Source organism: Heterocephalus glaber, unplaced genomic scaffold (assembly GCF_053883595.1).
Source record: "Heterocephalus glaber isolate CG9 unplaced genomic scaffold, H.glaber_assembly_v1.0 deba00001550, whole genome shotgun sequence".
Lineage (NCBI taxonomy): Eukaryota > Metazoa > Chordata > Mammalia > Rodentia > Bathyergidae > Heterocephalus > Heterocephalus glaber.
The window spans coordinates 21,998,340-22,019,887 of record NW_028258343.1 but is presented as its reverse complement, the minus strand read 5'-3'; the positions used below and the strand labels follow the sequence as shown (position 1 = coordinate 22,019,887).

The 21,548-nt window shown below is 45.6% G+C and overlaps 1 long non-coding RNA gene across 1 annotated transcript; it reads left to right on the top strand.

Moving 5' to 3' along the window:
- The first annotated feature begins 3,648 nt into the window (after positions 1-3,648).
- LOC110344975 (uncharacterized) lies at positions 3,649-14,177 on the top strand. Its single transcript, XR_002387977.2, has 3 exons — positions 3,649-6,544; positions 12,569-12,724; positions 13,262-14,177. It is a non-coding gene; the product is annotated as an uncharacterized LOC110344975 (long non-coding RNA).
- Positions 14,178-21,548: the final 7,371 nt, after the last annotated feature.

The following is a 21,548-nucleotide window of genomic DNA, read 5'->3' as shown; positions in this document are numbered from 1 at the left end:
TCTAGGAAGGACACTAATGGAAGAGGTACAGACTATGAGGTCTTCAGGCAGGTGAACGTGAAGGTATGCACAGAGGCGAGATGATGGTAGGATGCAGGACACACTGTAGAAGCGGAGCCCCAGGTCTGCTGGTGCGTTAGATGTAAAATTAAATGAAGGGTGACTTCAGGAGCTCTGGCCCTGCCTGGATGAGTGCGAGCAAAGAGCCTTACTGAGGTCAGAAAGAATGGCTGGGGGTCAGAAGGGACCAGGCATCAAGACCTCTGCTTTGGGCACACTGAGCTCCAGGTGCCCAGCAAACCAGGTAAATGCCAGATAGGGATGGAGCAGGAGAGTCAGGAGCTCTCCACAAATCTCCTTGCATGGATGGATGCATTCAGGTGCCACCCTCTACACAGAGGCACTGAAAGCCAAGGACAAGACTAAACCTTTGTCAAGAGAACACAGACAAAGGCAGGAGAGGGCTGAAAGTCTGCTTAGGATGAGGCAACCCTAAGACCTTTTTCTGTGTGACAGCTGTTCAATTCCTTTCTCGTTCTTCTATAATCTGATCTCCCTATGAAGATTTAGTCTGATCCTGTCACTCCCTTATTGACAGCCACCACTGCCTTCAGTGTCAAAGCTGTCTGTCACACAAAGCATCTGTGATGGGCTGCTCACCCCCGGAAGCTGCGTCCTGTCACCCTCCCCAGCACACTCATCGCGAGTCGCAGGGATCTACCTGCAGATCCTGGAGGACATGCCACCCTCAGCCCCCTTCCAGGTCCAGGTAGAGTACCCGGCACCAGCACGGAATAGCATCCATCCTCATCACTGAGGACAAGGTTAGGATGGTCTCCATGGTTACAGTGCAGACAGGGCAGACAGCAGACCACAGAGAGAAGAACCCAAGTGAACTATGAGCAGCATCAAAAGGATTCAGAGTAAGGAAGGCAGATTTGAAAATTGTAGGGATATAGTATTCAGGGATTTAGAGTCCAGCTCAGTGCTGCCCAACAGAAATATGTGAGCCACATGGGGAATTTTAAACTTTCTAGGGGCCACATTGAAACAAGTTAAAAGAAACAGGAAAATATTTTATTTATGTAATTGGCTGAGGCCAATGTATCCAAAATACTTTCATTTCAACAGGTAGTCGATATCATAATTCCTGACATCCAGTACATTGTGTTCTTCTCCTATACTAATTACTTGAAATCTGGTATATGTTTTATACTACAGAACATCTCAGTGTGCTGGCTATTTACAACCCAGCTGCAGTCACATCCCAGATAGAGAGAAGTCACATGCATTGCACACGTGTCCAATCCAGATTCTCCGTGCTATGAGGTTACAGCCAGATCAGTCCACTGCACATTGAAAATGTAGTGACTTGAAGTGCACTGTGTACACCTGACCTAATAGACACAAGGGTTTAGCCACCCAGTACAGAGCATTGGTGATTTCCCCTCACGATCTCCAGGCTGATGGGCCTGTCGCTTGCTGCTATCACCTGGCATTGAAGAGTTTATCCAAGAGCATGTTGCTAACGTAGGAAAAGATAAAAATTCAGAGTTCCAAGTGAGATTCCTAGTCAATAGATGTATCAGTTTTCCGCTTTGTAAAGTGAAGTTATGGTAAAGTCACCGTGTGTTAAGTCAGGGGCCAGCGACGCAGAGCTTGGCACACAGTTCTGCACAGTGAGGCTCCCCAGCCACATGTTCCTGGTGGCCAAGGTTGGAGACAGTGCAGATCTGCAGCTACACAGCAGAAGTGGGGCTGAGGGATGAGCGTCGTCATCACTGGGGTGAGAGCTTGGTTCAGAGGCTCCCACTCGAGGGATTCGGGAAAGGTGTTTCAGTGTCTGTGGGAAGGATGCGGGTGAGTCCAGGAAGTTGGAAACTGTGTCCCTGAAAGGACGGAAGGTCCCGGGGAAGAGCGGCTGTCAGAGCTGCAGTGTCAGATGGGGAGTTCAGAACCTAGGGATGTGCTGCTGTGGGCCGAGAGAAGAAATACACCCATTTCTGGTTGGCGTTGGGGGTGGACGTGTCCGGATTCTGCCAAAAGCTGAGGGTGTTTGCTGTTTTCACCTATTTTCTCTTCATGGCCTCAGCGGAAAACTCTACCACGTCAGAGGTTACACTCTACCGTGTACTTCACAACACTCTCACTGGCCCTAATCAGCCTCTAAAGCAGCCCTGACCACGCCCTCTTGTCACGTAGACCTGTGAGTGAAGGAGTGAAAATCGCAGACAGCGCGGGTGGCAGGGAGCACAGCGGGCTCGGTGACAGTGCCCGCCTGGGCACAGTGAGTGGGCGAGCGAGCGGTGCGCGGTCCCTCTGGCCCTCTGGTTTTCTGAAGCAGCAGGAGGCAGGGCTGTCAGAACTGATAAATGGGCTGCTCGGCCTCTGTCCACCCGAGCACAGTGGGAGCTGATGATGAAAGACAGGTCGGACTCGGGGACGCGAGACCAGCCTGTACGTGGGGTTTGCGATGGGCTTCTCCATGCCTAAGTAAGGAACACACCAGAGTTTCACGGGTGCACTTTGTTCTGGTGGAATATTTCAACCTCTAGAAAGGTAGTTTGTGAGTTTTTACAAGAAGGAAAGAAAAAAATGGCAAAAGATTACACTAAAAACAGAAAATCCTTGCCCATGTTAAGTATGTCGATCAGCTATTGAAAAGTGGCAGAGGTTTTACCCTACCTCTGAGCATCTGATGATGTCATGCAGCAAACATTATAACTATTCCTCTTCTATATTTTCTTTTCTTACATTATTCCTCCTGATCATGTTCCCTACTTGCTTAAAAGGAGAAGACACTGAGGGTATTATTTAGCTTTTTTCTTGTTAACATTCACTGAGCATTTTATGAGTTTTCATGAGGACGTTTCAATACAGAAGCTAAATTTTTGTTTGCTGAGTTGGATTCCATCTTTTTTCTTACCACAATTGGCCATCTTTTCAAATTCAGTATTAAAATAAGAGCAATATTTTATTTTTATCACAAACAGCAAAAGATTGGCTTACATTGTAGGTCACAGAAACTTGTCCTTGGTTCTGGCCTTGAACTTTGCCATGCAAGGTCTCTATGTTGCCCGCTGGGTTTTTGTGACCCGCATTCAGTCCACGACTGGCCCTGTACAGGTCAGTGAAGGTGGCGGGGTACGGGAGAGACAGAGGTCAGTCAGGGTGTGTGGTTGATGTGAATCCACATCTGTCGAGCAAATTTTGGGTCCTGCATGTCAAAGGCAGAGCTATAGTTATTTGTTGTAGAGAGAAATACTTTCCATTTCTGTGTTTGTTGCAGGTGAAATAAATTTATAAAGTTTTAAAAAAGATATGTACACTTTTTCAATGAAACTATTAATTTTAGTTTTACTTTAAAAATTACAAAGTGAGTTTATTTTCTTTTCTTTTCAAGAGGACCCATGCTCCCCACTTGGTTGTAATTCAGGTCTTTTCCTCAGATTGAGCAGGTCTAGGCCAGCACAGCTCACAGCGTGGTCTAGTTAGTGGCGGTGGCCTTCCATGCAGCAGTCACTACTGCACGGCTCTGTTTAGCAGACTGTCCACACAATAAGAGGAGTGCCCAATGTCCAGTCCAAACCAGTTAGGATTCAGGGCAGAACACTTCCTCATCAAGAAAATCCTTGGGAATTTCACTTAGAAAAGCTGGACTATTCAGACTCTAAAGCAGGAAAGATGGAGACATCATTAATGGACTGGTAAGACTTGGTTCTGTGCTCTCCAGCAGGGTGGGAACTTACGAGGTTCTGCAAATCACCCAGGAAAAGGAAGAGTCAAAAAGAAAGAAAGAAAGAAAGAAAAAAGAAAGAGAAGGAGGAGAGGAAGAGTAAAGAAGAGAGAGAAAAGAAATGAAAAAAGAAAGAAAGGAAAGAAGGAAGGAAGGAAGGGTAGAGGGAGAGGTGGAGAGAGAAAGAGAGCTAGTTCTTGGAACCTGCTTCAAAGTCTGCTGTCATTACTCTGAACTCAGAGTTCTGCTGTGACTCATCTGCTAATGATCTTACACCACATATACATTCATTTTATTTAAAGAACGGTTTCCTCTTCTTCTTCCAAGTTATTTTCTTGAAATATTTTCCACAGAACCAGAAACAAACTGGCATAAAGGAAATATCACAGCCAGTCCACGGAAGGGAGAAATGGGGTTAGACAATTCACATTTGCCCCAGTTTTCCTTTACTAATAGGAGGGAAAAAAGGTTTTACTGCTTTTAGAGGGCTTGCTGTGTTGAATTTCTTTTCTTTTTTTTTTGTGTTGCTTTAAAAAAACAAAACAAAACAGGAATCTCTGAGGGATTGAGTCAGTCTAAGAACACTTACGACCTCTAGTAATCCTTCTGGTTGGTCACTCCGAGACACTAAAGTGGTGAGATCCCAAGTGTAATAATATTCTAAGAAGAAGTGACAATATTTAAGAAAAGAAAGAATTAAAATTAGCAGTATTTAACCAGCTACAGTTGGTTAATAAAGTTGTTTTTTAAAAAGAGAGGGGTTATTACCCAGGCCAATGAAAAAAATAATAGTCACGTTGATGTTCAAAGTTAACAACACCTGTAATTTTAACACTCTCTGATGTAAGCTTCTCTGTGAAGCTGTTAAAAAAAAAAGACTCAATCTCCATTTACAGCGGGCTGGGGCAGTGTGTGAGGATCCCAGACACAAGAGCGGGATTCGTGAGTGTGTTAGGCTTGCCTGCCACCAAGCCGAGGGACCCGCGGGTCCCAGGGAAGGGGCCACTCTTCCGAGGTCCCCGAGGTTAGGCTGCAGACTGCTGTTCCCAGCAGCCCTGTGATTGGACTTAAAGCCAGTCCACTTCAGCCAGCAAAGCCGCTCAATTAGGTACAGCCTGGGTGCCAAGCTGCTCAGCAAGAGCATGTGAAAGGGCTTCTTTTGACTTTCCATCAAGTTCATTTAAAATCTTTGCCATGCGACCTTGAAAGTCACCATCAAAAATCTGTCTGGAATGTCACACCTGGGAGTACTAGCGCTGGGTAGTCGTTCTTGACACAGAGCTCATGGCCAGTGGGTTCCCCATGGTCCCAAATACACGGATTCAAAACACAGCTCTGCTGTGGAGCTGGGGGCCTGGGACTCCCGCGTACGTTCGCCAGTAGCGCTAAGCTCTGGGTCCGAGCAGGGAAACGCGCGCACCTCTCTGGGGGTGCAGAGCCAACGCATGGTGAGTACGTAACGAGGGTTCCTGGGACTTGGATGGGTGAATTAAAGAGCAAATTTCTTGAGCTTGCAGACTATGCCACAAACAAACAGGCAGTCTATGTTTGGTAGGCCCTTCCTGGCCCGTTTTCCCAGTTACCCATGGTGAGACCTGAAATGTTTGTGCCTCTAGGATGGCAGAAGAGCTTTTCTTCACCCTGGGAAACCCAGCCTGATGGCAGCGTGCCTGCTCCGAGGCAGCCTTCCAGCCCTCCTGCTCTGCCCTGCTCGTTTGTGTTGAGATGTGAAGGCTCCGGCTGGCACCAGGGACTACAGAGAGGGGATTTCACTTCAGTGTACTCCATTTTCTTTTTAAGTATAAGAAAACAACATTTAAGTATAATATGTACTACCAGAACTTTGCGTTCACATCTTCGTTGTCTTCTCTTCTGAATCTCTTTATGATAATACCAGGCGAATCCGTACTCCAAAAGGATTCAGACTTGTTCTCTTTAACACACGATAGAGGTCATGGTGCCCGAAACAACAGATAAAGGGCTGAACCCCAGAACAAGAGCAAGGCAGACTGGAGTTTCTGCGGCCCCACACTTCCTCCTCCGGCTATTCTGCCGAGCTCCGCCCAGTGGGGAAAGCATAGAGGAAGGAACACAAGTGCTGGGATTTATGAGGTGCTGAGCGTGTACAGCTTAGCCTGCAGAAGTGGTAAGTGTGACCCGTGTACGTGTCCTCTCACAAATTTAATCAGCATTTGGAAACTCATGTCTATCGGGATCGCAAATCTGTGATTTGGAGCAAACATTATATGAAAGAAGTGGTAGATGTTACTGTACAATGATAAATTCATGCTTGTTCAAAAGTTCAGCATTGTTCAAATTCTTGAAAACACACATCCACACATGCACACACACACACGCACGCACGCACACGCACCACGAACACACCTTAAGCCAAACATGGTAAAGGGCTTCCCCTTTGATCATTATTTTTAATCCAGGAATCCTACCATAGTGTTTCATTTAGTTTTTTTTACGTGGGAGTCAAGCTTGGATCTATTTACTATCATGGGAAAATTTTAAAAGGTATCATTTCAGAAATCCTAGAGACTCTGCCAAGCCAAAGGAGGACCTTCTTATCCATCCCTAACTCAACAAAGACTCAATCCACTACCATCTGGACCGCTCCAGTCTGGGCCTTGGCCTGCGTGCTCCAGTGCTCTCTTTGAGCTCCCCCTGGAGGAGAGAGCCCCCCACCAAAGGCCCTCAGTGTGTTCGGAGGGAAGGTGAGACCTTTGGCCAAAACGGAGTGGAACTGGGCTACCACGGCTGAGAACTAACAATGGAAAGGAAAATAAGAGCAACATTTAGGTGGGTTTTTCTCATACTTTGTTCAATAAATAAATATTTAAAACATCACATATGCATAGAATTGTGATAGATATTCTAGAAAATACAAAATCACCAACTCGAGACCCCTCGCGGGGAAACTAAGAGCCCACAGAGCACAACCACTCTTCCTGCCTTTCTGATATCTTCAAGTTCACTTTCATCCATGCTGCTGTTGCTTATCCCCTTCTTCCTCCTGCTCCTCCTCCTCTCCTCTTCTTCCCACCATTTTCTTCTTTCAATTCTGAGGATTGAACATGGAGGCTTCACATTGAGGTACAAGCCCAGCCCTTTGTATTTCTTGTTTTGAGACAGAGTGTCACTTACTTTGCTCAGGTGAGATCCAAATTTGCCATCCTCCGGCCTCAGCCTTCCAAAGTGCTGTGATTAGAGGAATACTATATGTTTCTTAAGTAATGGTGATCTTCAGAGTTCTTTTCAAACTCTCTTCTTCCCTCACTTTATATTCCTTTATTAATGTGTTCTCTTTCTTTCTTCTGGCTTCAGTTACAACCTATTTGCTCAAGATTGGCACCTTAAAGTCTCTCAATCTCTGTACTGAATCCTCCTTAGTGACAAACTTGTGCCTTCCATTTCCTGCTGGAATTCTTAACCACAGTGTTTCCAAGCCACTTTCAACACATTCACGGGAGAATCCAAGGCGGTCAGTGCTGGTGCCAATGAGACCCGCGTGGTGAGCACAGTGCAGCTGTGGGCGGAGCCGGCTGGGGGGTTGTGTGGCCGAGACAGATGTGGAAGGACACAGGAGCTGCTGATGTGACACCGAGCACAGCCAGAAGCACGCTCCTCCTGGCTGCTCCTTTCACTTAAACTTTTTCGAAGGCCCCAGTACTTGGAGGTTCAAGTGCAGTTCTGACCTTTATCACAATTCAAATTGAACAAAAAGGAGCACTTGCCACATGGCGATTTCTTCCTGCCCTCTTCTGCCGGCCCCTCCCAATCTGGAGCAAAGAAGGACCCAGCGACCTGCAGCTCATGTCCAAAATATACACATTTTTTCTTAAACATCTGTAGGTCCCTCTAGGCCTGAAAAGCCTCAAAGGGCATGCTGAGCTGCAGTTGAGGGTGGGTACTTGAATACCAGGCATTTTCTTTATTCATTCTGCGTCCACTTAAGAGCAGGGTCTGGCCCTGCCTGTTCCCTCGCTGCTGCAGCCCCAGTGTCTCCTGAAAGGGCCCCTGCTCTCCACCCTCCCCCTCGGTGCTCAGCACCTCTGGTCTCTGATAACTCCACCAGGCAAGCCCTTCCCAGGCTTGCTTCTAAGTAAAATGGGCTGGTTCCTCTTATCCATGCAGCCTTGCTGTTTAGGAGGAAGACTTTACAGCGAAGACTTTCTGTCACCTGCATCATCACAGCTACACTTTTCTTTGGTACAAAACCATAGTTAAATAAGAACAGGAGTTTTTAAAAATGTAGAACTGGGTGCACCATGAAAATCCTAGCTGCGTGGAACCCTGTCCTGAGAAAGAAGTATCTCTTGTATGGTGATCATCGCAGGGGAGAGATGAGTTAATCTGGGACAGTTGAAGAAAAGGCAACGTAGTGAAAATTCAGTGAAAAACAATGAGCTTCACTGGAGTGTTCTGATACCCTGCAGCATTAGTCTCCTATAGTCACAGTTAGGCGATGTTAAGAATGCTTATTTATTGTTCTTATGCCTTTGAATGGAAAATTACCCATTTGCGAGGCAAGTTAAAACCTTTACATGTTTATCACAGCATTGTGAAGGAGAGCTTTATAATTGCCCCTCTGGAGTTAATTGGCCAGTGCTGCATTCAGGGCTCCTTGGGCATAATACAGGCTTTGTTCCTAACTGAAGTGCTATTTGGTAAGGCTGTCTAATGAAGGGCTAGGTGTTTTCTTTTGTAATGCCACAAGTCACACACACACACAAATTAGCATGGATAGATGAATGAAGTTAAGCATTTGAAGAAAGAAAAAAAAAAGAGAGGAAGTTTCCCAGTTTTCCTGTGCCTGTGCACTAGGGCTCGCCTTTGGAAACTGAAGATTTGACGAGTGAGTCACTCGGCTCTTGGGCATGCGGCCCTCAGACACAAGCATGCTCATTTGTAGAGAGCACACACTTCAGAGACAGGAACTGGCACAACCTGTTTCCAAAGTTCAGCATGCAAACAGGGTTATGGTAGGGTCATCCCTGCCACCATTTTCTCTGTGGGACTCTGCTTGTCATCACAAAATACCCAAGAGGATCAATTTTTAAAAGGAGAGGTTTGTTTTGACACATGGTGTCCAAGGGCTCAGTCCCTGGCCATGTTACCCTGTTGCTTTGGGCCTGTGACAGCACCAACCATCATGGTGGAGCATGGGAGGAAAGAGGCCATTTCACTCATGGTGGCCAATGAGGGAAAAGCAAAGGAGCAGGAGCCAGGATTCTAATACCCTAAGGACTCAACTCCCTCCAGCTGGGTCTCACCTCCAAGACGTGAGAGGTTCCCCAAGACTTTGGGGAACATTCAACTTCCAAACTATAGCATCTCCCAATCAGTCATTCATTCCTCTACATACTTTTTAGAAAAACCAAAGAAAACAAAATGGTATCTCTCTTTAAGATAGCCTCTACCAAAAAAAAAAAAAAGAAAAAAAGTCCAGGAAACTTAGGAAGTTAGTTCAAAGGAAACAAGTGTAAACATTTGTTCCTATTCCAACTTCAAGCAGAGGGAATTATTTGCCTGGTTGGACTTCTTTTACCTTTGTAGTTTCCTGGTCTGTAGAATTTGGCGGATGATGCTTGTGTACTGTTTCTGGGTTATTGCTGTACACACACACACACACACACACAAACACGGCATGCATGCATGTGCACTCACACTCATACCAAACTCTAGAGGAGCCTTATGCTACATGCCAAAATTTTAGCTCTCCTGAGTTCAGATCATCATGCTTGGCTGCTCTTCTAGAAAGTATATAAAACTAAAGAAAGAGTATTCCAGGCAAATAGAGCAACATATGTTGGACCAAGAGCTAGGAGAGGAATTCTACACACAGGTAGTGAGACACGGGAACAGTACATCACTTTTTAACTGCAACAAACTCTCTCTGAATTACAGGATTATAGGTGACTTTGTTTTTCTTTTATTTTCTTTTACGTCCTTTCTTCTCATGTGTGTGTGTGTGTGTGTGTGTGTGCGCACGCATACACACGTGTGTGTTACCAGGGGACTGAACCCAGGGAGCACTGAGTGATGCCTCCGAGCCTTATTATTATTTTGTTCTGAGACAAGGTCTCACAAAGTTTCCCAGGCTGTCTTCAAACCTACAACCCTCCTTCCTCAGCCTCCTGAGGAGGCTAATTACTTTTTTCTTATACTATTTTCATTTTCTTCTTTTCTTATATATAGTGTTTTCAACTTTCTTATGTTTCTGCTAGAAAACCACACTACTTCATTATTTTTAAATGCGTAAGTACCCAAGAAAGTAAGAAAAAGAATCAGTGAAAGTGGATTAATGAAAACCCAATTGTATTTATTAAAGATAAAATTAAATCTTGAATAAGTATTAGTTTTAAAAACATGCATGGATCAAGTTAGATAATGGAAAGGAGGGGAGGAAATGAATCTAGAAATGGTATCTAAAACCATGGCCCAGGTGAAGTGAAGCATACCTGGGCACTGGCAGAAGCTGAGGAGGAGATACTAGAGAGCCAGCAGCACGCCCTGGACTCGGGGTGGAAGGTTGGCTAGCCTGTCCTCTGTCTCTTAGGTGCCATGCATACCAGACGCCTGAGAGTTACCACTGTGTTTCCAGCGTTCCGGGGTTCTGTGGGGTCCTTCTAGAGACTCTCTCTAGGTGCTTGTTAATCTGAACAAAGAATTGAACAGGACACATGAGAACGAGTTTTTACATTTATTAAAGGAAGGAAAGGAAGTATGCTCTACGGAGGGAATGTGGGTTCCTGGAGATGGAGCCCCTGGAAGTGAACTTGGTTCTCACAAGGACTTTCTCTTTCTCGCTTACATTACACTTAGCCTGCAGCCATTCATCAGCATTACCATTTAGTGTTCCTACCATTGTAGAATATGGTTTCAGAAGCTTCATCTCCATTTCCTAATGAGAAAGTCGCTGATTGTCAGTATGTTCAGTTCCTTACTTGGAAGCCCCGATGAGCCACCTTCTAAGCTTTAAACGTGGTGGGGTGGGTGTCAGAAGTCTTCTGTTCTTCATTCTTTGTGACCAATAAATCAAACTTTCCTAGTTTAATCCTCTACCTATCCTTAACATTCATCCGTCTTCCTTATTCCCACTGGTATTGTCAATGGACATGCTCCAACAAGCCCTTCAAATTGGAGTTGCGAACCATTAGGGAGAATGTAAAGCACATACTCAAAGGAAACAGAATTGGGGGAGAGATACAGAAAGAGGGTCTTTTTTAGCCAGGAGTTCTGGAAATTTATGTGTTTTGGGGAGTGGGAATTTGTGAAATTTTTGAATCTATAGAAGGTTTGGGCTTGACTAACAAAGAAAAGCTATGGCTCACTCACAGGAATAAAGATAATGGCTCATTTAAAGGATGGCCCAGTTTACAAGAGAAAGTCAGGGTATTCCTCCCCTTTACCTTATCAACTAACCTAACTTAGGGACCTGAAGAGTCTTTAAGGTTTTGCAGTAAGATGGGCCTGCAAGAAAAGAAGCCTAAACAGTGCTTCCTGAAGCTGCTTTCTTCCTAAAAGTACAATTTTAAAATTATGATTCAGACATGGAAGGTTAAACATCACATGGTTTTTCTTATGTGAGAAACCCTAAGTCTAAATCTTTTAAAGAGCAAAATAAGATAGGTTATGGGAAACAAGCAGGTAGACCATTCGCAGATGGGAAAGGATCTGAGAGATGGATAGAGAAGGGAGGGAGAGGAGGGGAAAGGAAAATAAAAAGGACGAAGTTGTGTCATCCATTTGTACCAACTTCCCAGGATAAATGAATCCATTATGTTCCTCAAAGTGCTCTAATAAAAGTAAAACCAGAAAGGAGAAAGAAGTGCTTCTCCTTGTCTCCTTTATACCTCTTATTTCTTCTATCTTATCTCATTACTGTTTTCTTTTAGCCTTCTTTGTCTTCCACATGTATCATTTCAGAAATTTCTCAACAGCTTCTGTGTCCCCAAATCTTATCAAGTCATGACGACCACACGCTCCAGTGTTTTGAGCACAGTGCCAGTTTGTGCCTGTTTTTTATGTGGGTGAGTGGAGCTCTCTTGTTTCTCTCTCTCAAAGTGTTACGGATTTGGCCAAGAATCACATAGTTGTTCTCCTGTACTTGGCCTGACCTTGAGTTCACCTCCATCTGCAAATGATCTTTCTAACATGTAAAAGTGCTCCCTCTCCCGTGTAAATCGCCTTGAGATCCTTGCTCAATCTGCGTGGTAAAGTCTCAATGCCTTATATACGAGAGCATGTATGGCCTTCCCTTAGCGTCCACCAATTTTCTGAAGTACCATTTGTGTTTCTTTGATTTACACTGCAGTATGGAATAGCTGTGGTATCGAAACCCTCCAAATGGGAAGCCAGGACCAGAGCATAGTAACACAGAGCCCTTCATGCTACGGAGCCAGGAGAGAGTCCTGCTGTAGGGAAAGCCTCCCCACTCGGGATGGCTGAAGTGCAAATCTGTGCAGAGGAAAAGAGTTTTATGCTCAGAAACACTGGAAGCACTTTATGTAGTTATCTTGGGATACATACGCAAATCCTGTATTTATGGGCTATTGGTGAGGCCTTGCTGGGATTTAAGTTTGCTCTTTTGAATGCTGGGTCTGTTTTTCTTGACAAGACTCCATCAGTGCTTATACTTTGGGGATACACATCAGTATGGCTGTACTGTTTATTAAATATTGAAGTCCTCCTATTAGTTGGGAAATGAGATGATAGTTAATATGATAAGCACTAAAATTAATGGATCGTTTCCAGTACACACAGTTTTTCTCAGAAACCGCACACTACTGCAATTGCAACACATTTCTGTTTTGTTTCTAGGTCTGGGCCCTGGAGCGTGGAAGTGGGGAGTCTGCGGAGGTACCCTCTTATTTGGTTCAGATGCTGGTGAAGACCTTGTATGTGCAAATGCCCTTAACTGGGAGAAGGAAGACCTGTCACCAGGGAGAAGGGAGCCTCAATCCACCCCACCCACAGGTAGGGTGTAGGTTCACTGGCTTCTGTCATGGAAAAGGATTTTCAAGACACATTCGGAGAGGCAAAGTGAGAGGTTTATGGGGCAGAATTTAAAATCGATCCCTCAGACGTGCACTGTGGTCTGGAGCTGCGTATATGTGTGGCCTGGGGTATCTTCCGGACTGCTGATCTAGAAGGTGTATTCCTTCCACCTACCCAGTTGCTGGTTTGTGGGCTCAGCTAGAGTGCAAGCTATTTAAAGACAAATAGAAGACAGGTTCCGGGAGATCTGGGAGCTGAGCTCTACTGTCCTCTTAGCACTGAGTTCCCTGCGGACAGTGTTCTGTGGGAAGATGCAGTCCACAGGCGAACGAGCAGCCCAGACCCAACTCACAGGCTACCTGTCTCTTTAGGACACTCAGTAGTCTTTTCAGAATGAGTTTTCTGGAAGGCAAAAGGCTTGAGTCACATTTGCAACCCAGTTTTCCTTAAAATCACCATTTTAAAATTACAGTACCCCCATCTCCCTTCTGCCTGTCTTTCTTTGTCCTCCCTCAGAGGTACCCGAGGAGAAATCACCCTGCACACCCAGGCAGGTGCTGAAGAACTCTGAAGGAGCGGGGCACAGCCAGGCATCCAGGGGAGGAGTCACTCTCAGCCCGGGCACCCAGGAATCCATCACAGTTGGGAGCCTTGGCCACCCTGGCGTAACTCAAGAGGTGCTATGCACAGGGGAGAGGCAGATGCACCACAAGGACCAACAGTGAGGTCCACAGACAGAAGCCCCAGATGTGTCCAGCCCCCAGCCTTGCCTGTTCCTGCAGCTCTCAGCCTGGCATTTGTTTCTCCCTACCCCTCCCTCTACATCTGTCCTGTGTATTGAGTGGGTGTTGATGAGGATGAGTGGTCTCCACAGTGTCCTTGCTGAACTTTCAAAAGATACAACCATCGTGCTCTTCCTGGGTAGAACAGAGCTGACAAAAGGTGCAACTTCTCAGCCCGAGTACCTCGGGTCAGCAAATACCCAGCCCCTGTTCTCTCTTCCTGTCTCCTTTCCTCTTAATGGTTCATCGTCAGTTAGGTCAGGAGGTGACGGCCGCGCACAGTAGGCTGACTTGATGCACGGGTCCCAACTGTTGGGAGCAATGCTACATAATTCTAGGGAAAAATCATTTGAGTAGGCCTAGATCTCCTGCCTACAGGCCAGCTACGACATTCCAGACGCAATTGCATTTTGGCCTCGAGCCACAACTGAGACCTCAGTGATCCCCGGATGCTGTAATGCCCAGGACAAGACCACACCTGCAGGAGACTCCAGGGAGGAACCAAATCTTCATCGGCATAGTTCCTCATCGTTCTTAGATTTCCACTGCCCCCCAGCCTTTTGTTACACCTTGTTTATCCCAATGTGAGGTACTGAACTCTGCATTTCACTTGTTACATCTGTTTCCCCATGGACTGAATAAAAGGTGCTGCAAGCTAGGGGGTCTTTGTCTTTGTCGCCCAGAGCAGCACTGATCAGACCCAAAGCTCAGCTTCTTCTCATTTTTCTACCTTTCCTGTAATTCGCCATGTGCTGCTGGGGCTCCCAGGAGACTAGGACTCACTGCAGAGGTTCTGGTAACGTCCCCTTTCCCTGTTCCCTACACCAACAGAGGAGGACAGGTCACGCCGTGGGGTATTGGGGACCCAGGAAAGAGCTGGCGTTGGTGGGCAGCGGAGGGAGGGGAAGGTGTTGGGCAGAGCATTTCTCATGACTTTCGTGGGAAAGAATGGGTGAAAACAGACCAGGCGGGCCAAAGTTGGCTGGCCGGAGTCACTGCAGCAGATTCTGTCTGGGCGTCTGGCGTCTCGGTGCGCTGAGCGTGGGAGCTGGAGGAGGCGGTGATTGGGAAGGTAGACTCTGACTCGAGTGCCCTGGGAGGGCAGAAGGCGGTAGGAGGGAGAGGGAAGGTGACTCGGGCTCGTTTTTGTGTTGTCCAGGATAGGCACTGTCAGATGCAGGCATTCAGGTCGACCTTAGAGCACGGAGCACCAGGAGTGAAAAGCCTGGTTAATGCACCCTCTGCCTCTCCTCCTCTTTCCTCCTTCCTCCGGCTCCCATGCTTCTATTAAGAAACCGTGGCAGAGCAGCACCCACTGCTACTGGACAGTGGGTGGAGGGAGGCAGGGATGCAGCAGCACTGTAAATCCCCAGTCCCAGGAAGCCCACGGCCCCCAGCACCTTCCTCTCTGCAAAGACACAGCTCCTGGGTCACCTGACAGCCTTAGTCTCCGTGGAGACAGCCTTGGGAGAACTGAGTATGCAAAACTCCTGCCTGAGAACAGAGCGTCACTAGCTGGCGACACTTCTATGGATCACAGCACAGCACTCATGGGGCTGGTGGCTTAGCTGGGTGGTCGAGGCTTGCTTAACGTGCACGAGGCCCTGGGTTTGATCCCCAGCACCAAAACAAACAGAACAGAACAGAAAACCCCAAACAAAACAAAGCCAAAAAACCCCACTAGTATAAAGATCATTAAAATAACTTATGAATAATTTTACTGCAAATTTGAATACTTAGAAAATGTAGAGAATAAAAAGAATCTATTTTACAGTCTTTATTCCCTAAAACTATAAACCATCATACATATTTGATTGTAAATATATATACATTTCAGATATTATAAGTATCACATGAACTTAAATGACTGCAATGCATTTCACACGGCACTAGCCCACCTAGGCAGCTTCTACTGTCTACCCACGAACCCCTCTCAGAGCTAAGAGTCCCACCTCCTTCTTCCAAACTTGCTCCTGGCCGACAGTTGTATCTTTTTCTCTCACGGCCCTTCTGCCACTACCTTCTCAATCTTTTTCCCTTTTTCTTTTTTCCCTTTATGGTGCATGACTGGGCCCAGGGCCATCCCAGTGTCCACAGTGACGTGCTTGCTCCTGCCCGGTCCCTGACTGCACTTGTACTTTACAGTGATGAGTGCACGGCGAGTCTGAAGGATCTGCTCCCAGCTCCACCCCTCACCCAACTTCCCATCCAGAGACGTACTTATCCAGGGAGACACTGGAAGCTAAGGTGGGATTTCTCAAAGCGTAAGAATTGCGTGGGAAATTCTGACTTAAAACAGAAGATAACTAGGGCCTGTCGGTCCCCACTTCCTTTCCCAACCAGGGACCTCGGGAGTAAGGACTGTTCCTCACAAAAGTCTCCGGCCCGGATACTCTCCCATGATCACACCTAGGAACCCAGATCATGCTCAGTACCGGGTTCCCCAAGGTTCTCCAAGCCAAAGGTTTTCCTAAGTATTTCTGACAACAGTGCCCCTAAACCTGAGTTTCCTTCTTCAGTATCATCATCCGTCTCCTCTCCTCTGCTTGTTTCCCAGCGTTCTGCAAGTTCAGCCTGTATTTCGAGCTCTTGCACTGATACCCTGCCTTTTAATCCTGTGGAAAGATCTCTTCCAGCACAGAAGCCGGTCTTGGTACATCACGAGTCTCTTAAATGTGATGACGAGCCTTTCTATCTGCTCCTGTCATTGGCTGCACCTGTCACTCACTGAGCCGTGGTCCAGCCCTAACGAAAGAGTCTCTTCCCGAGCCATTGGCCATTCTCTGAAATTGCGTCTCACTCTAGTAACTAGCCAAGCCGAGATCATGGGTAATGAGATAATACATTAAACAACCCAGCTAGATCTGCTTACTCCCATGTACTTCATAGCAAACACATTCACTTATTTTCCAGTTAATTGGATTCAGGGAGTCAGCCTTTCTGTTACATTCAGAGGAGCTGGACCTCTTTTTATCTACAATTAATCCTTCCACTTGAGCTTTGAATTCTCCTACTCCCTGGTTCTCAGAATGTTCATACGTGATTATTTGATAAATATCCACCTCTCACACCCCACTGTAGTTTCCAGGAGACCAGAAATCTGGTTCTATTTTTGATTCCCATTGCATCTTTCATGTTGGGCAGAATGCCTGCCACATAATAAGTGCTCAATAAGTACCTGTTAAATAAACAAAAGAAAATACTAATCCCTTTGAAAGTGTGAAAGTGTGTAAACTCCATCTTATTATCCATTATTATGTTACTCAGACTCTCAAAATAATTTAAATGATGAACAAAGATGCTCGGGGAAATAAAGAACTTAACAGTATGCTAGAATGCATGGGCTTCTGAAAATTTATGTTTTAATTTCAGAGAAAGGTTTTCTGCATGGACATTTAGATCTAAATAAAAGGGGACCATCCCTGGATAAAAGTCAACACCAGCTCTCACGGTTTAGAGCCTTATTGAGCTCAGCGCGCTGGCTCACACCCATACTCCTCTTTGAAATGTGTTTAGATGGCTTTCTCCTCCCCATGCTGGCAAAAATACAGAATCAGATTGTTGAGAGCATTCAGCACAGCTCCTAGACATTGCACAAGACCATGGAAGGCGCACTGTGGGGTCAGTCTGCATCTCCCTCATTTGTTATGGAATTTAACTGGCATTTCCTGCTTCCACAGCGGAGCTCAAGCTCCAGTGGATGCATCATGAGCTCAAAAGGTCAAGGCTGTTTTCTTTCTCATCATCCATAGAACAAGGAATCTTTCCTTTTCCCCAGAGAAAAGAAAATCTGAGTAAGACCCAAGGACTTAACAGTGGTGACTCCAATTCTGCTTTGCAACAACCCTGTTCAGGAGAAATTTAATACCAGCCCAAATGCGTCCACCATATGCAATTTCATATTTTCTAGTAGCCACATTTTAAAAAGGCAAGAGAGATGGTTGAAAGTCACTTTAGTAATATGTTTATTTAATTTAGCTATAAAGATGTAATGTATCCATCCCATGTGTAGTCAGTATGAAAGGTTATCAGGATGCTTTGTGTTCTTTTTCTACCCGAAGCCTTTGGAGGCCGGCGTGCACCTTACATGCACATCGCAACCAGAGTGACCACACCTCAAGAGCTGAACAGCCACGTGTGGCCAGTGGCGACAGTCAGGAGACAGAGCTCCAGAGAGGTTTCTGTGCTGTCATCCCCCAGACAGCGAAAGAGGCCCAGCTCTGCCTCACAGGGACCCTGAAGAAGAGAGGCCACCTTGAAACTTCCGGCAGGTTTCAATGTTCAAAGCCCGAGCTCTCGGAATACTGCCCATGTCTCAGAGCCCAGCTCTCAGCTTTGCCAAGCGTGGCCTGGCTCCGCAGGGCACTTCCTGACTGCGCTCTCGGGGCCCAGGTACCGGAGCTGCTCTGCCTCCCGTGTTCAGCACCGTCACAGTGATCAAAGCAAAAACGCCCGGCTTCTCAACACTGCAACCCTTTCTATATTCGATTTGTTCTTGCTTCACTTTACTCTGTATAACTCTGAAGCTCAGGCAGCAAGCATTCTTCCAGACCAAGTACCTATAGATGTTGCTACCTAGAATATTTGTTAACTTAAGATTTTAATAGAAAGGACCAGTGAATTGAAGAGAATATAGGAATGACCTCAGTTGTCAGGAACACTGAGTAAATTCTCTTGCATTCTTACGTGAGACACATCACAAAGATTAGAGTGTGGGTTCTGACCTTATCCCGGGGTGATTCTCCAACCCCCTTGCTTAGACCCGCGGTGCCTGTGGCAGGGATGGAAGCAAATGTGGACGGGGGGTGGCAGGCGGCGGGGCTCCAGCCCACCCTTCCGGGCCTTCCCACCCCAAACCCAGCTTAGTCCTCCGTTGCCGTCTCCTACCGCTCCTGGCCAAGATCTCGTGTAGAAAACCACCCACCTGGGAACTGTCTGTGTTTTGGTTCAGTCTGAATCTTTTTGCTCCACTTCCCATGCTGCATTTTGACCCCACCATCTGGGCTGAGATTTCCGCTTCCCTCAGGAGTTTTGCTACAAGTACCTAGTCTTTTCTTGTGCAATCACTCAAAGAAAAGCTTTCTGATACCACATTTCTCAAGCTCATTTTACTGTTCTCTGTTTATTAAAGTAATGTGCACTTATTGTGTGAAAATGGAAAGAAAAACTAAATAGAATAAAGAAGAAAATAAAAATCACACGTAATTCCACCACACAGAGATAAATGGTGTTAATATTTTGATATATTTCCCTGTGAATTTTAATATGTATATGTTTTAAACTAAATTGGAATCATATTTACATCCTTTTCATTACTATGCTCTTGTTTCCATTCATTAAAGCATAATTGTTATTAGTTTTTAAATTTTTAATCCTGTGCATGCTCATAATTCACTTAATGATCTCTTCTATGGTTGGACATGTCAAGTGTGCAATTTTTCTCTATTGAAAATTATGCTTCAACAGCATTCTCCTACAAAGAATGTGCTTCAGTGAATATAATTGTAAATAAATATTTAACAGATTTTTGGAAAGGCTAAGTAGATAAGCTTTATAAATCTTTGCTCTGTGTATTGCTGGAACGACACTGCCTTGTATAGAGCATCAGTACAGCCCTGGTAGAACATGGGAACATCACTCTAATCTCACCTTTTCTGGCATTGGCTTGGAAGTCAATTCTTCAAATAAGCAACAGGAACCCAGGTCTCACAGTTTTAGAGGCAGATGTCCAAGATCAGGATGGCAGCAAGGCTGGGTTCTGTGACTACCATTTTTCAGCTGTACATTTTTGGCTTCTCATTGTGTCCTTACGTGGTAGAAAGGCAGCTCCAGCGCACTGGGCTCTTTGTGTCCTCTGTATGAGGTCATGCACCCCACCCGGGAGGGCATCCCCCTCGTGACTGAACCATCTCCCAAATATCTCACCTTCCAGAACCTTCACAGTGGGGTTGGGATTCTGACATGGATGTCGGAAGGACACAGGCATTCAATCTATAACAATTTCTATGACAATTTTTCTTCTAAGATATTAATAATTAAAATTGTATTTGTAAGAGTATTTTATATACAGAGGATACGAAATTTTGGTCTATTATAGTCACTGTAAATGCAAATAACCCAGTTTACCTTTACCTTTTAGCCTTAGCTTACCTTTTAGTTGCTGCATTTGTTTTGGTTTTGCTGTGTGTGTGTGTGTGTGCGTGCATGCACATGCGCACATGTGTGTTCAAGCATTTGACAGCATCTGGTTGGTCACAAGCACAACCACTCTCCTACTCCCTGTTTCTGCAGTTACATCTTCTGTTACATCGAAGACTCAGAAACTTACATCTCCAGTCCAGGGAGCCCAAAATAGAGATCATCTAGAAGATACATGTTGGCTGGCTTTTGTCTAACAGAAGGGAAGGTAGATTTGTAAGAATAAAGCCCATCAAGTTTTAAAAGAAATTGTGTCAAAGTAAAGTAAAAGAGACAAAGACAGCCCAAAAATGGGTTCAGTCTTTGTAGCTCCTGAGCTACCATGGGCAGGAGGAAGGTGCAGATGACTCCTCGACCGGGAACATGGGCTATTGGTATGGAAAAGCCAGAGCGAAGAGGCCGGAAGTCGAGAGAAAACATTCTAGGGATTAAGATTTACTTTAATCAAGGGAATGAACCCTCATCTATATTTCAGAATTTCCGGGACCAGCGACTGCTTTAAGCCTCTTCTGAGTGGGAATGTCTATTGCAGGTACCCAACTCCTGCCTCATCCGTATTTGCTGGGTTCAGTGGGGGACTTGATGGGTAGTTGTGTGTTCTAGTTTGACCAGGCCATGGGAACCCTCGATAGTTGGTTACATCTTCTGAATGTCTCTCTGCAGGGGTTTTGGGTGACTTTAACACTTGAATTGAGAGATCAGTAAACCAAGTTGCCATCCCTAATGTGGGGCGGCCTTGTCCTCTCAGCTGAATACCTGAAGAGCACAGAAGGCTGACTGGAAAATAAGAGAGTCCTCAGGCCTGGTTGTCTTTGAGCTGGAACATTTTTTTCCCCAGTGTTCAGACTTGAACTGAAATATGGGCTCTTGCTGGGCCTCCGGACGCTGGCCATTGAGCTGGAACCGCACTGGGGCTCCCTGGTTCTCCAGCCTTTGAGTGCAGCATGGACCTCTATCATGGGCTCTCCGGGGAGCCCAGACTGCTCACTGCTCACTGCAGACCCGGGTTCCTGTCAGCCGCTTGAGTCCATGAGCCAGTTCCTCACCACTAATCGAGAGAGAGAGCACAGGATTACTGATATACACACGTACATACATATGTGTGTGAAATACGAGTATGTTCGTGCATTCTTGATTTTGTGCCCTTTGGGCAGCTTTCCTCCAGTCTCCCCCAATCTGAGCACCTGATGACAATCACTCTGCTTCCGTGTGTTACACCTTTTAGGTTCTGTACATAAGGAGACCATTTCATTTTTGTCATACCTGTTAGGATGACCAGTCTCAAAAAGGTAACACGTGTTGGTGAAGTGTGGAGAAAAAAGAACTCTCATACACTGCTGGTGGAATTGGAAATTGATACCGCCATTGTGGGAAACAGTATGGAGAGTCTCCAAAAAAAGTGAAAGTGGAGTGACTGTATGATGCAAGCACCCCATTCCTGGCTCCGTATCCAAAGGAAATGAAGTCAATGTGTCAAGAGATCCCTGCCCTCCCACATTTACTGCAGCACTATTCATAACAGGTGAGACATGAAAACAACGTGAGTGTTCGTCATTGGAGGAATGGCTAAAGAATGTGGCATATATACACAGTAGAGTAGTATTCGGCCTTAATAAACAACATCCTATATTTAAAACATAATACTTATTGAGATATTGACTTGGCCTCATCCTACAATTTTTTATACACAAGGTTTCTATTTTAATTTTTAAAATAACATGCATTGCTCTTTTGATATTTACTTTAATCCATGGTTTGGTCAGATAGTGTTTTGGTTTATATATGATGTCCCCCCAAAGCCTCATGTGCTCATAGGTGGGGCT